Genomic DNA, 13677 nt, shown 5'->3' with positions numbered 1-13677 from the left:
AGGGTAATACAACTCCTGGTCAAAGACTTCCAAGGCAACTTATAAATCAAGAGAGACAGTGAGGTGGGACCTCCATGTTAGCTCACGGAGACAGATCACCTCACGCAGCCTCATCCAGGCAGTCTGGGTTCTGCGGCAACACCTCAAGCATGCTGAGATTTACTGGATTTGTTTTATCTTTTCAGGAGTCTCTGATTGTCACTGCAACCCGTTCTAATCTAGTTTAATGAAGATAAACAGGTTGGAAACACCTGGGATGGAAAGGCTCTGTTAGATTTACAACCAGGAAGATGGAAGCCTTTCAGCTTACGATGCACTGACGTGACTTAAAATATGCAAATGTTGGAGCACTTCTGTTTGATATGGAAAACCTCAAATGAAAACCAAAATCACTTTGTCTGTGTACAAATGATTTAAAAAATTATCAGGTAGACCCTTCTTGAATTAGTTTACTATGTAAAACATAAGGAAAACTCCTAAGAATGTGAATTTACTAATAACCTTCCTGTACATTCAATATTTGGTCCGTTTTGGAGATGATCTTACACATGTGCCACAAAATTCTCTTTGCTTAGATGCAATCAGCACCCAAAAATGACATCTTTTTCTCATTTAGATATGAAACTAATTTTATGCAGTGTGGAATGTCAGTACCAGAGAAAGAGCTTATAAAAATGAGGGAGATACAGTCAAAATTTCTCAGTATCCCACTGTTGGTGGGAATGTAGTTTGGTGCAGCCACTATGGAAAACAGAATGGAAATTCCTCAAAAACCTAAACAGAGACTTACCATACGATCCAGCAATCCTACTCCTGGGCATATATCCAGAGAGAACTCCAATTTAAAAAGATACATGCACCCCAATGTTCATAGCAGCACTATATACAATAGCCAAGACATGGAGACAAACTAAATGACCATCAACAGATGACTGGATAAAGAAGTTATAGTATATTTATACAAGGGAATACTACTCAGTCATGAAAAGAATAAAAGAATGCCATTTGCAGCAACATGGATGGCCCTGGAGATTGTTCTAAGTGAAGTAAGCCAGAAAGAGAAAGAAAAATACCATATGATACTACTTCTACGTGGAATCTAAAAACAAAAAAAGGACACAAATGAACTTATTTACAAAACAGAGTAAGACTCACAGACAAAGAAAACAAACTTAGCCGGGGGGGAAGGGAGTAGGAAGGGATAAATTGGGGATTCAGCATTTGTAGATACTAACTACTATATATAAAATAGATAAACAATAAAGTCCTACTGTAGGCACAAGGAGCTATATTCAATACCTTGAAGCAGCCTATAATGAAAAAGAATATAAAAGGAATATATTAAATATATAAACGAATCACTATGCTGTACACCAGAAATTAACACAACATTGTAAATTGACTATACTTTAATTAAAAAAAAAACTTCTCTGGAGAAAATTTTTGCAAATGATGAAACTGATAAAGGCTTGATCTCCAGAATATATAAGCAGCTCATATGACTTAATAAGAAAAAAAAACCCAATCCAAAAATGGGCAGAAGACCTAAACAAGCAATTCTCCAAGGAAGAAATACAAATGATCAATAGGCACATGAAAAAAAATGCTCAATATCACTAATTATCAGAGAAATGCAAATCAAAACTCCAATGAAGTATCACCTCACACAAGTCAGAATGGCCATCATTCAAAAGTCCACAAATGACAAATGCTGGAGAGGCTGTGGAGAAAGGGGAACCCTCCTACGCTGCTGGTGGGAATGCAGGTTGGTGCAGCCACCGTGGAAAACAGTATGGAGATTCCTCAAAAGACTAGGAACAGACTTACCATATGACCCAGAAATCCTGCTCCTGGGCATATATCCAGAAGGAACCCTACTTCAAAAAGACACCTGCACCCCAATGTTCATAGCAGCACTATTTACAGTAGCCAAGACATGGAGACTGCCTAAATGTCCATCAACAGATGACTGGATAAAGAAGAGTTGGTATATTTATACAATGGAATACTATTCAGCCATAAAAACTGACAACATAATGCCATTTGCAGCAACATTGCTGTTCTTGGACAATGTCATTCTAAGTGAAGTAAGCCAGAAAGAGAAGGAAAAATACCATATGAGATCACTCATATGTGGAATCTAAAAAAACCAAAACATAAATACAAAACAGAAACAGACTCATAGACATAGAATACAAACTTGTGGTTGGCAAGGGGGAGGGGGGTGGGAAGGGACAGACTGGGATTTCAAAATTTGTAGATACTGACTGGCATATGAAAAATAGATAAACAAGATTATACTGTATAACACAGGGAAATATATACAAGATCATGTGGTAGCTCACAGTGAAAAAAAAGTGACAATGAATATATGTATGTTCATGTGTAACTGAAAAATTGTGCTCTACACTGGAATTTGACACAGCATTGTAAAATGACTATAACTCAATAAAAAAAAGTTAAAAAAATTGAAAAAAATCAAAGGAAAAAAATTTCTCAGTACAAATCTAGCCAAATTTGATGGTGTAATTTACCACAGCCTTAAAATGTCTCGTCCATCCTTTAAATTCCCATGTGAAATTAAGAAAAAAAATGGAAAAGAAAATGGTGTCAACTTTGCATAACTCGAGCTGTGCTTTAATGTCACTGCGGTGAGTGCATTTCACTGTATTGCTGTGAACCCTGGCCTGCTTCTACACAGCTAACTTAAAACAGTTGAGGCCGACGTCAGGAACTGATCAAGGTAAGAAGTGATTAAGATTTGTTGTCTCCTTGCATTTTAACTGTAACACAGGATTTCATGCATTTCAAATCCTATTAGTTTATTTGGTATAAGCGACCTTCCCAGTAACCTTTCTCAAATACAGGATGCTGGGGTGTGTTTATCATCAGCAGGGAGAGCTACGCCAAATGCGACTTCTAAACCTATTTTCTGATTCAAATTTAGTGGATCTAATGAAAAAAAAATACCTTAGGCTTTGCAGCTGCATCCATTTGTACATGCAAATTTGGTAATTGCTTATATAAATTGAGTAAACTGTACATGAAAACAAGCTTTTAAATGTTCAATTAATCAGTTTGCAAAAATCTCCCAATGTTCTTGCTACCAGCAAACTCTTCCACAGATCATCCCTGGGAGCTGAAAAAGAATCTAATATTTCATCTGCACATGTGGCAAGCTTTCTTATTCCTCAGTGGTTGGCTCTGGCTCCTTCATTCACCACTATGTCCTACACACGTGTCAGGCACAGAGATTCTCTGGTGAAGAAGACAGGCAAAACTCCCCTGTACCTAAATTATGCTCATTTTGTAATGCTGAGTAAACAAGGAAGATTTAAAATTAAAGTTGCTTCTCTGGTTTTGTTTCTTCAATCCTCTTTCCTTCCGTGTGGCCTTCAAAAGTAGCAGAATTACCGTTCTAAGGAAATAACGCAGCACTGAGATTCATTTTTCAGCTTCAAGGATTTGAATTTGTGGAAATTAACGTGTGTGTCTTTTGACAATTTCCTTGTGTGTAAATGAGGGGGTTCAACCACATACACTATGTCTCTCTCATCTCTCTGATGCTCTGCAAGCCCTGTTCTGTCACCCGCTTCCTCACCCACGGCGTGATGGTCCAGACGGTGCCACTCAGACGTGGATGTGCCCATCCATCTCTCGGAGAAGGGATGCCTTAAAAAGCTGAATCTTAACTAAGCAGGTCTGGGAAGGTGGAGAATCTGAACTCTCAACACGCTCCAGGCCACGCCGGTGTTCTCTGTGCCAGGGAGGTGCCCTGAGTGGCCAGGGCACAGCTGAGGCTGCGCTCCACATCTGCTTCTCCCGGCTTCTCCTTCTAGATTGGTTTTGGAAATGGAGTACAGTTAGAAAGAGGAAGGCATCTTAATGAAGGTGAACATCGGCAAGGACAGTAGCCTGCAGCCTGATGCGTGTGACACGAGGAAGGCAGAGGTTACAGAGCCCGTCTGCAAACGTCCCAGGGGTCTGATTCACTCTGTGGTGTCACAAGGACAGAGGCCCATCGTCTTCCTCACGGGAAGTGACAGGAGCTCCTGCGTGCTGCCCACCGGTGACAGTGTGCCTTCTGAGCTCTTCTCTACACCATTACAGTGGGGCCCTTGCACTGCCTGTGTCTGACATGAGAAGACTGAGTCCTAGAGCCGGAAGGTAATTCCCCTCTTCCATGCAACTAGTAAATGGTGGTGCCGCGATGCTAAGGCAGTTCCGTGCAACTCCAGAGCCTGCGCTCTGCAGAGCCCTCCAATTATCTCTCAGCACCGTCTCCTTCCATATCTTGATGCAATTACTGGTTTTGCGGTAGAAGGCACATTATGCAGAGAAATGAAAGAACATTGATTTTATCAGCTTGATATTATTTAAAACATCAACATTTGGCATAATTCACGTTTCCTGAAATGATGACCTATTCAAGAATTTGGATTTTTACATTTCTCAGATATAATGAAGATATAGCTCAATGGATACAGCATTCCCTGAAAGCCTCATTAATATGCATGTGTAACAGGAAAAAAATGTCTTGTCAAGTGCTCAAGACGTGCATTTGGATATGGGTTTTTAAGAATCTTTTCTAAAGTAAGGAAATAATCTATTCACAGCATTTGGGACAGAAAGTTCTGAGAATTATTTTTGTTACCTACTTCCTTTGGAGTTGAAGAAACTTTATTTTCTTAAGAGTCTTAAGTTTCTTAAGAAACTTTCGTTTCTTAAAAGTAGGAGTACGAAATAAAATGGTATTCTCATTTTTGGACCTTTTCTTCCTCCCCTATGCATGGAACCTTTTTGAAGCAGATGAAAAGCTTTGTCTCTGGAATGCTTCTCAAAATATGGGGAGATCTAATCACGTTCATCACCTGCTGTGACGTGATGGTGTGTGGTGACCCCGCTGAAGTGACATTTACGGAAGCACAGGCTGGGAAGAGACTGATTTCCATTCACCAGACAGTACTGGAAGATGTTTGTTTAGTCTCAGCGTCATACGTTAAGCAGGACACAGACAAAGTGGGAGTTTTAAAGCAGTGGCCAGAATGGCGAGTGAGTGCTGAAAGAGCTGGGGAGGCCGGCGGAGAAGAGATGGGGTTTTCAAGCACACGAAGGGCTAGCCTTTGGAAGAAGAGGGCAATTCATTCTATCTGACCTCTGCTTTCAATCCAAACCAACATGTGATGCTCAAAGCAGCGGATTCCAGCTCCACATGAAGACCCTGCTGCTCTTTAGAATGTCTGAGGGTGAAACGTGGCCTTAGGCACCTGTGAATTCTGGGAATCGGTACAGGGGCTGGGCCCCCAAAGCAGGATGCTGTGCAGGATTTCAAGCATCGTAGGAGGACTGGACAAAGTCGTTCCCAAGCCCCTTGCCCGTTTTCAGCCTGGGGCACTGTGGTCTGAAGCCGCGGGCAGCGGCCCCGGCAGTAATCAGATTGGTATAGGCAGGGAAAAGCTCAGGCAAATCCGTGAACTATCAGGACTTGATTTTTCAATTTCCTTCCTCTTGTGCACCTCTTTCATAGGTGTCCTCTGTTCCACTGGCCACGTTCCTCTATCCTGATGCGTGCTCAGGCGTGCTCCATCCTGCAGCTCAGGTTGTTCCAATGACTCTCACTCCGAATCACCAAACCTTCGGCCCTGACGACCCAGGCGAACGTGGGCCACAGGAGCGACTGGAGGGGAAGCACCGCCAGCATGTGGTTGCGGATGAATCCCCAAGCATGTTAAGTATCTGGTTACTGTAGGAGTTTCAGTCACAGCACAAGCCAGCAAGGGTCCTCTTTTAGGACATAATACTCAGGCCAGCAGCAGTGGTCCGTCTGTCCTCACTGACTACGGTCCCTGAGTGTGAGGGCCGACGGAGCGATAACAGGATTCCGGTCTCAGCAAGCCAAGATTGTGAGACCGGACGATGCAAACCACAGCCCAGCAGCCTGGACTGACCGCTGTCCGGGATGAGTGGTCAGGCCCGTTCTCCTGTCAGGAGGGAAAGACAGCTTCACACACTGAGCCCAGAACGTGCAGAAGTAAGAATCAAGAGGAATTTCAACACGTTTAAAGGGAAAATAAATATCAATCTCAAACCCACCTTCTTAGAGAAAGAAGGGCAGTTTTATAAGTTAACAGGTAGTATAAACATAAGGACACTCAGCAGTTAAAGTTCAAACAGACCAAGTAACCACCGATGAGGTTTTTGGAATGCCATACGCATTTTCAGAATTCATATTTATTTTGTGTTACAGTGATTATTTTCTGAATCCTTTCAGGTCTATCATTGCAAATTTGATTTTTAACTTATTAAATGGTCTCTTTAGTTATCAATTTTCCAAGTAATTATAATGCAGAAGAATTTTTTTCATTATTTATTTGCTGATACATGACCTGGTTTGGGGATGAGAAGCAAGAAGATTTATTAAGAGGCATCAGTTAGAACATTTATCCTTAATGTGTCTCTTGATATAGTTCCTAAGTTGTTCAAAGCTGTCAGTTTTATATTCATACCAGAAATTGCTTTAAAACTGCATTAAACATGTGTTTGCATGTATGTATTTTTATTACACATTTGAAAACTGCATTAGAAGTGTAAAGTATTATTTTTGAGAGACTTAGGTATGTATATCTAATACATAAGCATTCTATTTGTATATATAAGCAAATGTGTGTGTTAATTTTTAACATATCCAAGTAGGCCGTAAAATAAGGAATGTTACCATGTAAAGAGAGGTATTTATCATTATTATGTAATAATGGAGAGACAATTCATCAAGAAGAATTAATGTGTATGGAGCTAATCACAAAGATCCCAGATAAATCTGACAGGACTGAAAAGGGAAGTAGGCAGATCCAAAATGACTTCTGGAGGGTTAATCGACAGAATAAACAGACACAAAACAAGTGCACAGAAGCCCGAACAGCCCCGACGCCCCGGCATCTGCAGAGCACCCCACCACCTGCAGGGAGTGCACGTCAAGTGTCTACCAAGACAGACCCTCTGCTTGGCCGGGAAACAAGTATCAGCACGGGTACAGGCACTGAGACCAGACGAAGGGTGTTCTCTGAACACAGAATTCAACTCAGAGTGTCAGGAACACACAGGTATCTTGACAATATCCAAATATTTGGAAATTAAACAACCTTCTTTTACATCATCCAACAGCCAAAGAAGACATTTCAGGGAAGTTATAATCTATTTTAATTGAATACAAGTAGAGCAGAATTCTTTGAACTGGGTGAGATGCATCTGAAGCGGTGCCCAGTGGGGGCTTTAATTCATGACACACCTGTACTAGAAAGTGAAACAGTCTCAGATCACTGGTGCGGGTTTCCAGATTTTGAAAATAGAAAAAAAAAAAAAAAGCCAATTATTTTCAAGAAAATGGAAAAGGGAAATTGTAACAATAAGAGCAAAAATCAAACATAATACAGAAAATTAGAGAAAATCAATGAAACCAAAACTGACCATTTGAAAAGACTAAGAAGATTATTTAAAGTCTAGCTAGTGTGATCAAGAAAAAAAAGAAAGATACAAATTTCCAGTAGCAGGAATGAAAGAGTGAGCTCACCACAGACCCTAATGACGCTAAAAAGATAAAAGAATATTTAAAACACTGTAAGGCAATATATTTGATAGATTAAATAGAAAGCATGTAATGTTACCCAAGAAGAGAAGGATAACCAGCATCAATCACCATGAATTCAGTGAAGAAATAAAATTCTAGTTTCAGATGTCTTCCCTGGTGAAGTCTACCGAAGGGTTTACGGAAGAAATAACAGCAACTGAGCACACAGTCTTCCAGAAAATAAAAGAGAACACATTTCAACCCGTTTGGTAAGACCAGAACTACTATGAAAGCAAAAGCATAAAAAAATGACAAGAAAAAGTGCTACAAAACAGTATCCCACATAAACATAGATACAGCGATCACTGCCAAAGCTTTAAAAACCAAATCCAAAAATATGAGAAAAATGTATATGACCTATTGAATGCATCCCAGGAATGTAAGGTTGTATCAACATTTGAAAATCAGTTACCGTGATTCCTATAAAATAGATTAAACAATAAAAAGTATGTGATCATATCACACGATTCTAGACCAAATCTATTCATACTTAAAGGTAAAAGACCTTCCCCTAAGGTTAAGAACAAGGCGAGGACAGCCTCTCTCACCTCTCCTATTCAAACTGGTACATACAACCAAAACAATAAGGCAGAATGAGGACTTTTTAAAGGTTACATATTAAAAAGGCAACACAAAAGTGCCTTTATTTAAAGATAAAATAATTTACAAAGAAAATCCAGAAATTCTGAATAACACAACTAGAATAGAATAGGTTTAGCAAATTCTCAGGAACATGCTCAAAATATAGAAAACCAACAGTCCTTCTGCAATTACCAATAAAGAATGAAAATTAAAATTAACAAAATACATTAGCAATACCATCAAAATTATGGAATACTTGGAGTTAAAGCTAAAATATATGTCTAAGAATTCTCTGCTGAAAACCATAAAATATTGCTGAGAAAAATTAAAATCTAAATAAATTTCTAAATGAAGAAATATATACCATATTTATGGATATAAAATCTCAATAATGCAAAAAGGTCAATTCTTCCGAAAGTTATTTATAGTTTCAACACAATCAAAACTGTAATAGCTTTTTTGAAATTTACAAGCTCTTTCTAAAATTTATATGGAAAACAAATGACCAAGAATAGCAAAACGATTTTGAATGAGAATAGTATCTGATTTCAGGATTCTCTACAGAGTAACGGAGACAGTAAATATTGGCATAATGATTGAGATCTACAAATCAACAGAACAGAATAGGAAATTTCTCACTGAGTTGTGACAATCGCACAAACAGTTCAATGAAAAAGGACAATCTTTTCATTTATACATAACACTAGAAAAGAATAACTAATAAATTAAACTTCATTATATTAAAAACTCTTATTTTTTGAAAGACACTGTTAAGTAAATCAAAGCAGAAGGCACAGGTTGGAAGACAGTATTTGAAAAACAGGTAGCTCATAAAGAACTAGTAACAAAAACTTACAAACAATTTTCCAAACTCCATAATAAAAGACGAATGAGCCAGTATATAATGGACAAAATATTTTAAATCTTTATCAAAGAAATTTAGATGTTCAGTAAAAACATGGAAGGGTATTTAGTCTCATCAATAATTAATAAAATGCAAATTAAAACCACACTTTGATACCTTACTCTTCCACTAGAATGGCTGGAAACACAGAGACAAGTAAAAAACTGACAAAACCAAGGGCGGGCTGGCGCAGGAGCCCCGCGCGCTCCTGCACACGCGTCCGGCACAAACGCAGAAGGGCACAGCCCGCTCGGAGAGCCGCCGGCGGTTCCCCGCGGACTCACACACACGTATCAGAAGGCCCAGGGGCTCCACGACAGGCGCTCCCTCGAGTGACGTGAAGACCAAGGACACACACAGCAGCGTCGCAGCCGCAGCGGCCGTAACCTCCAGCGTGTGCGGGGGGAGCCCACCGCGCCACCCTCCGCAGCGGAGCGAGACTCAGCGCCACGTCGCGCACGGGGCTCACACGCCGCCCCGACGCGCCGCAGAAGTGCGCTCGGTCAGAGGGGCCAGACGCCGAAGGCTCCGTGGGGGGCGACCCCAGGGACAGGCCGTCCGGCGAAGGCAGCGCGCGCCGCCGAGCGGGCCAACGGCGGAGCTGCGTGGGGCACGTTCGGGGATGGAAACACGTTCCGTCCCGTTTGCACTGCGGCGTAAAGGTCTGCAGGCACGTCTGTGGACGCTCACTGCGCTGCACCCTTAGAAAGGGTGCACTTTACCGTTTGTCACCGAGGCCTCCAGTGAGCTGACGGAAAAGAAAACGAAGACGCTCACCGTAACTCTCACCAAGGCGCGGCTGGTGGAAGCGAGCGAGGTGGGTCGGGCAGCGAGCGTGTGCAGCCACCCCTGTCCAGGCCGATGATTAACTGAGTTAGGACGCGCGCTGCGGCCCGGCCCTCCGCGCTTCTGCTAACATCAGCTAATTCGTCTGCACGTAGGAGAAGACCCCAGAACACGTGCGCAGCCTCCCAGCCGAACACGCGGAGCCCACGAGGTCACCTCAGCTGCGCCGACGGGTTTCTTCCGTGGGTGCCCCCGCCCCCGAGCAAACAGCCGCACGCGAAGGTGCCGGGCCTGACTTCGGTCCCCAGGGGCTCCCGGCCACAGCCTCGGGCGAGGACAGGAGGACTGACCTTGGCCCCCCTTCCTTCTCTGACTTACCGGCGGTGTCTCCAGGGATGGGGCAGGAAGGGACTCTTCCGCCCCCCTGGGGTTTAGATACTTGATAACAGACGTCCTTCTAGAATGACCTTCCCATCTAGATCTTAAGTGACTTTCGCCCTTTCCCCAGTTTCAGTCAGAGCCCTTTCGCATAAAATACTTTTCGTCTTTCCCGGAGTTTGTCTGCGGAGTCCCCGAGTGTCCCCTAACCCCCGCCACCTTCATCCTCGACGACGGAACGAGCGCGCCCTAAAGCTGGGACCCCCACCCATGACGGAACCTGTGACGGTCTGGCTGCGCTTAAAACGTCGGATGGAAACTCGGCATCCTCACAGCTGCTTTCGCCCTTCCAGTAGCCCCGAATTATTCAGGAAAAACCGCGCATCTCCCCAAGTGACACAGACCTACTCCCATGAGCCGAAGCAGGCGCGCGACGCCCCCCGGCCGAGCACACAGACCCACGCTGGGGACCGCGGCTTTCTCTACGTGCCCACGGCTGCTCCCTCGCACCTGGGCAGCGTCGGGGAAGCGCTGCTCCCCGCCTCCCACCCCGCAGAGCTGTTTCCCTGGGGCTGGACTCACACACACAGGGTCCACGTCGGCAGAGCATCCGTCTGCTCACGTCTGAAGGATCATGAATCCGGGAACCCTGGGGCCCTTACCAGTGCAGGGCCGCTGGCACCTGTGTCTTCGAAGCTGTCGCCCCTCGAGGTAGACGTCGATCGGTCCTGCAGAGAGGCACGTTGGGTGTCCAGATTCTTCAGTCTTCCGGAAAGCTGCGTGACTTCCTTTGGGGTAAATCCTGCTCCCCAGGGACATGTCGAGGAAGCTTATCAAGGTGTGATGTTGTGGGGACAGTCTGGCTTTAAACCTGGAAGAAGCAGATTAGAATTTCAGCTCTTCACTTAATTGATAACGCTCAGCCAGCTATTCTGTAAAACAGCATAGTAATAATTACCCAAACGTTTTGCTATTGGGAGGATCTGAGACAATACCTCTCAAGTTCCTAGCACAGTGTCTCACACACAGAAGATGCTTTACGAGTAGTAAGTAGGTGCTGCTGCTTCCATCAACTGTGTGTGGGTCAATTAAAATGATATTTAAGTGATATCCGTCACATCTCAAGAAATGTAACAGTAAAAAAACAACGTGGTTTTTTAGTGGGAGAACCATACTAGACAATTCATTTGTATACGCTGCTTGGGGGCGTGGGGCCAGAAGGACCCAGGCAGACTTACTGTCACTTCAGCTGCCTGACAAGTGTTTATGAGGCACAGAGTCTTAAGTGTGGACACTTGTCTGTGTCTGCACCTCTCTTGACCATATCTGGGGTCCCTTCGGCCCGTGGGAGAGACTAGAAAGTACTGGACACCAGAAAGCACGTGGGCGATTGCTTGGCCTCACACTCAGACTGCTTCTTCCTTCCTTTATCAGCTGCCAAATGTCTTCTCTGAAGAGGACCATGCCACAGCCTCATGAGAGATCAGAGACCAGGAGTCTCTGTCACTGGGGGTCTGGCATTTGCAGTCCATTCTGATGCTTTAACAGCACACCACAGACTAGGCAGCTGACAGACAACAGGCCCCCACGGGTCTGGAGGCCGGGCATCCAAAATCAAGACTTCACGGAAGTTCGTGACCAATGAGCTCTGCGGGGGAATCCGGATAACTTCATGACATAGGTGATATCTGAATTAGATCTTGAAGGACCGGTAGGAATCTGACAAGTAGAAAAGGTCGATCTAAGGAGGGGAGGCACGTGTGCCGGAGTGAAGACTGCTGACACCTGCTGGGCCCCAGTCCTAATGGGGCACAGCAGGGCTCTGGCCAGTTCCTGTTCTTGGGACAGAGGACACGGGCCAACAGGGCAGGTGGCCAGTGAACTGTGCGGCGCACCATGGCCCTGCAGGAACAGGAAGCAGATCCAAGCTGAAAGCTGAGAAGCGTGTCTCTGACCCAGCGCTGAGACACTGGCTTGGCTCTCACAGGAAATCAGCTGCTCGTGGGATTTCCTCTGAGAGTCGCTAATTGCTTTGCAGGTCTGAGCATCCCCTGTGGTGTTGTCAGGGATCGCTGCGGACAGCCAGCTCCATTCTGCTGAACAAAACCAGCGCTTTGGAAAAATCACAGCCCTGGATGCTGCTGTTGGCACTACAACACACCCTCCCTTCTGACGGTTAAAAAAGAGACAAAACTGGCCGGCGCGCCAGACTGGGAAGGCCGCCTAGTCAGTGCGGAGCGTGGCTCTCCACTGGAGGAGAGGTGAAACAGAACACCGTGCACGTGGATGATCTAACCGAGGACGGTGGCATCTTAGAAGGTGGTGGCTCCTTTCTCAACAGTTACGGTGAAACAAAAATGGCACGTTCCACGCTGCAGAGCTGACCACGTGTAAGGACTGGTGAGCACGTGTCCCCAGTGGCCAGTCCTTCTGAGGAGCTGGCTGGTCACGAAACGGACATTGACAGGCCGGGGGCTCCTGCCTGAGACCCGCACTCACACAGGCGTGTGGGAATCTGAGCTCTCAAGTCTTAAGTGCGATGCCGAGGGTCAGCCTGATTTTGCCCCCTCCCTGAAACTGGCCTGACAATTTGCAGTTTCTGAAAGGAGGCATCTTGCCTCAGAAGCTCTTCCATCTGATACTTTCTTAATATTCTAAGTACACATCGTGGGAAGAGGAACAGCTGGAGCGCAGACACACGTGCCCCCAGAACGCGCACTGCTGTTCGGTGAACACCTCCTCTCGGCTGCAAGCACAGACAGGGGGCTCCAGCTTCCCTACCGGACACAGGAGAGAGCGAGCAGGGTGACAATCTGAAGACCTGGTGTCTCCTTCATGGCGCGCTTGCTATAAATAGTAACAATGAGGACCACACAGGCCGGTCCTCTCCCGCTGGGTCTCTCAGGGGCATGGCTGCGCGGGCTCAATGGTGACTCAGCTTCTCAAACTGGCGCACGGCAGGTGCCTCATGCCTGCAAGCCTGGTAAACGCAAACCAAGACCCCCAGACGGAGTCTGTGGTCACAGCTGCGGGTCAGGTGGGCCGGAGGGACGAGGCTGGTGTTTCTTCTGTGCGACTGTCTTTCACATGCTGGGGGTCAGCAGTTATGTCTCTCCCAACATCTTTTAATTTTCCACGTGACTTTTTCCCCAGACTGTTCAGGCAGAAGTTGTCTGGTGTTGGATCTAGACACAGGCCACCCCCGTCTTGCTCTGGAAGCATTCCACGTCACTGGTGCTCCTCTTCTAAGAGGCTGAGAGACGAGGTCAGTGCTCTGGATCGGGCGAGAGAGATGCAGGCCTCCGTGACGGCGCCCGCACAGCTGGGTGGCAGGCACTCGGTCATGCACTCTCTCTTCCCGGGGGTGGTGGGGGGACGGACCTCAGCTGTGCTACTGGCAAAG

General features: G+C 45.1%; 1 protein-coding gene across 1 annotated transcript in view; it reads right to left on the bottom strand.

The window, feature by feature from the left end:
* Positions 1–13677, bottom strand: part of ADARB2 (adenosine deaminase RNA specific B2 (inactive)) — a 421699-nt gene that overhangs the window by 374184 nt on the left and 33838 nt on the right. Inside the window, exon 2 of the mRNA XM_074358384.1 lies at positions 10937–11145. The gene's annotated coding sequence lies outside the window, so the exon portion shown is untranslated. The remainder of the gene's footprint in view (positions 1–10936; positions 11146–13677) is intronic.

Source organism: Camelus bactrianus, chromosome 35 (assembly GCF_048773025.1).
Source record: "Camelus bactrianus isolate YW-2024 breed Bactrian camel chromosome 35, ASM4877302v1, whole genome shotgun sequence".
Taxonomy (NCBI): domain Eukaryota; kingdom Metazoa; phylum Chordata; class Mammalia; order Artiodactyla; family Camelidae; genus Camelus; species Camelus bactrianus.
Note: the sequence above shows the minus strand (reverse complement) of the source record. Positions and strands in the feature narration are given on the sequence as shown.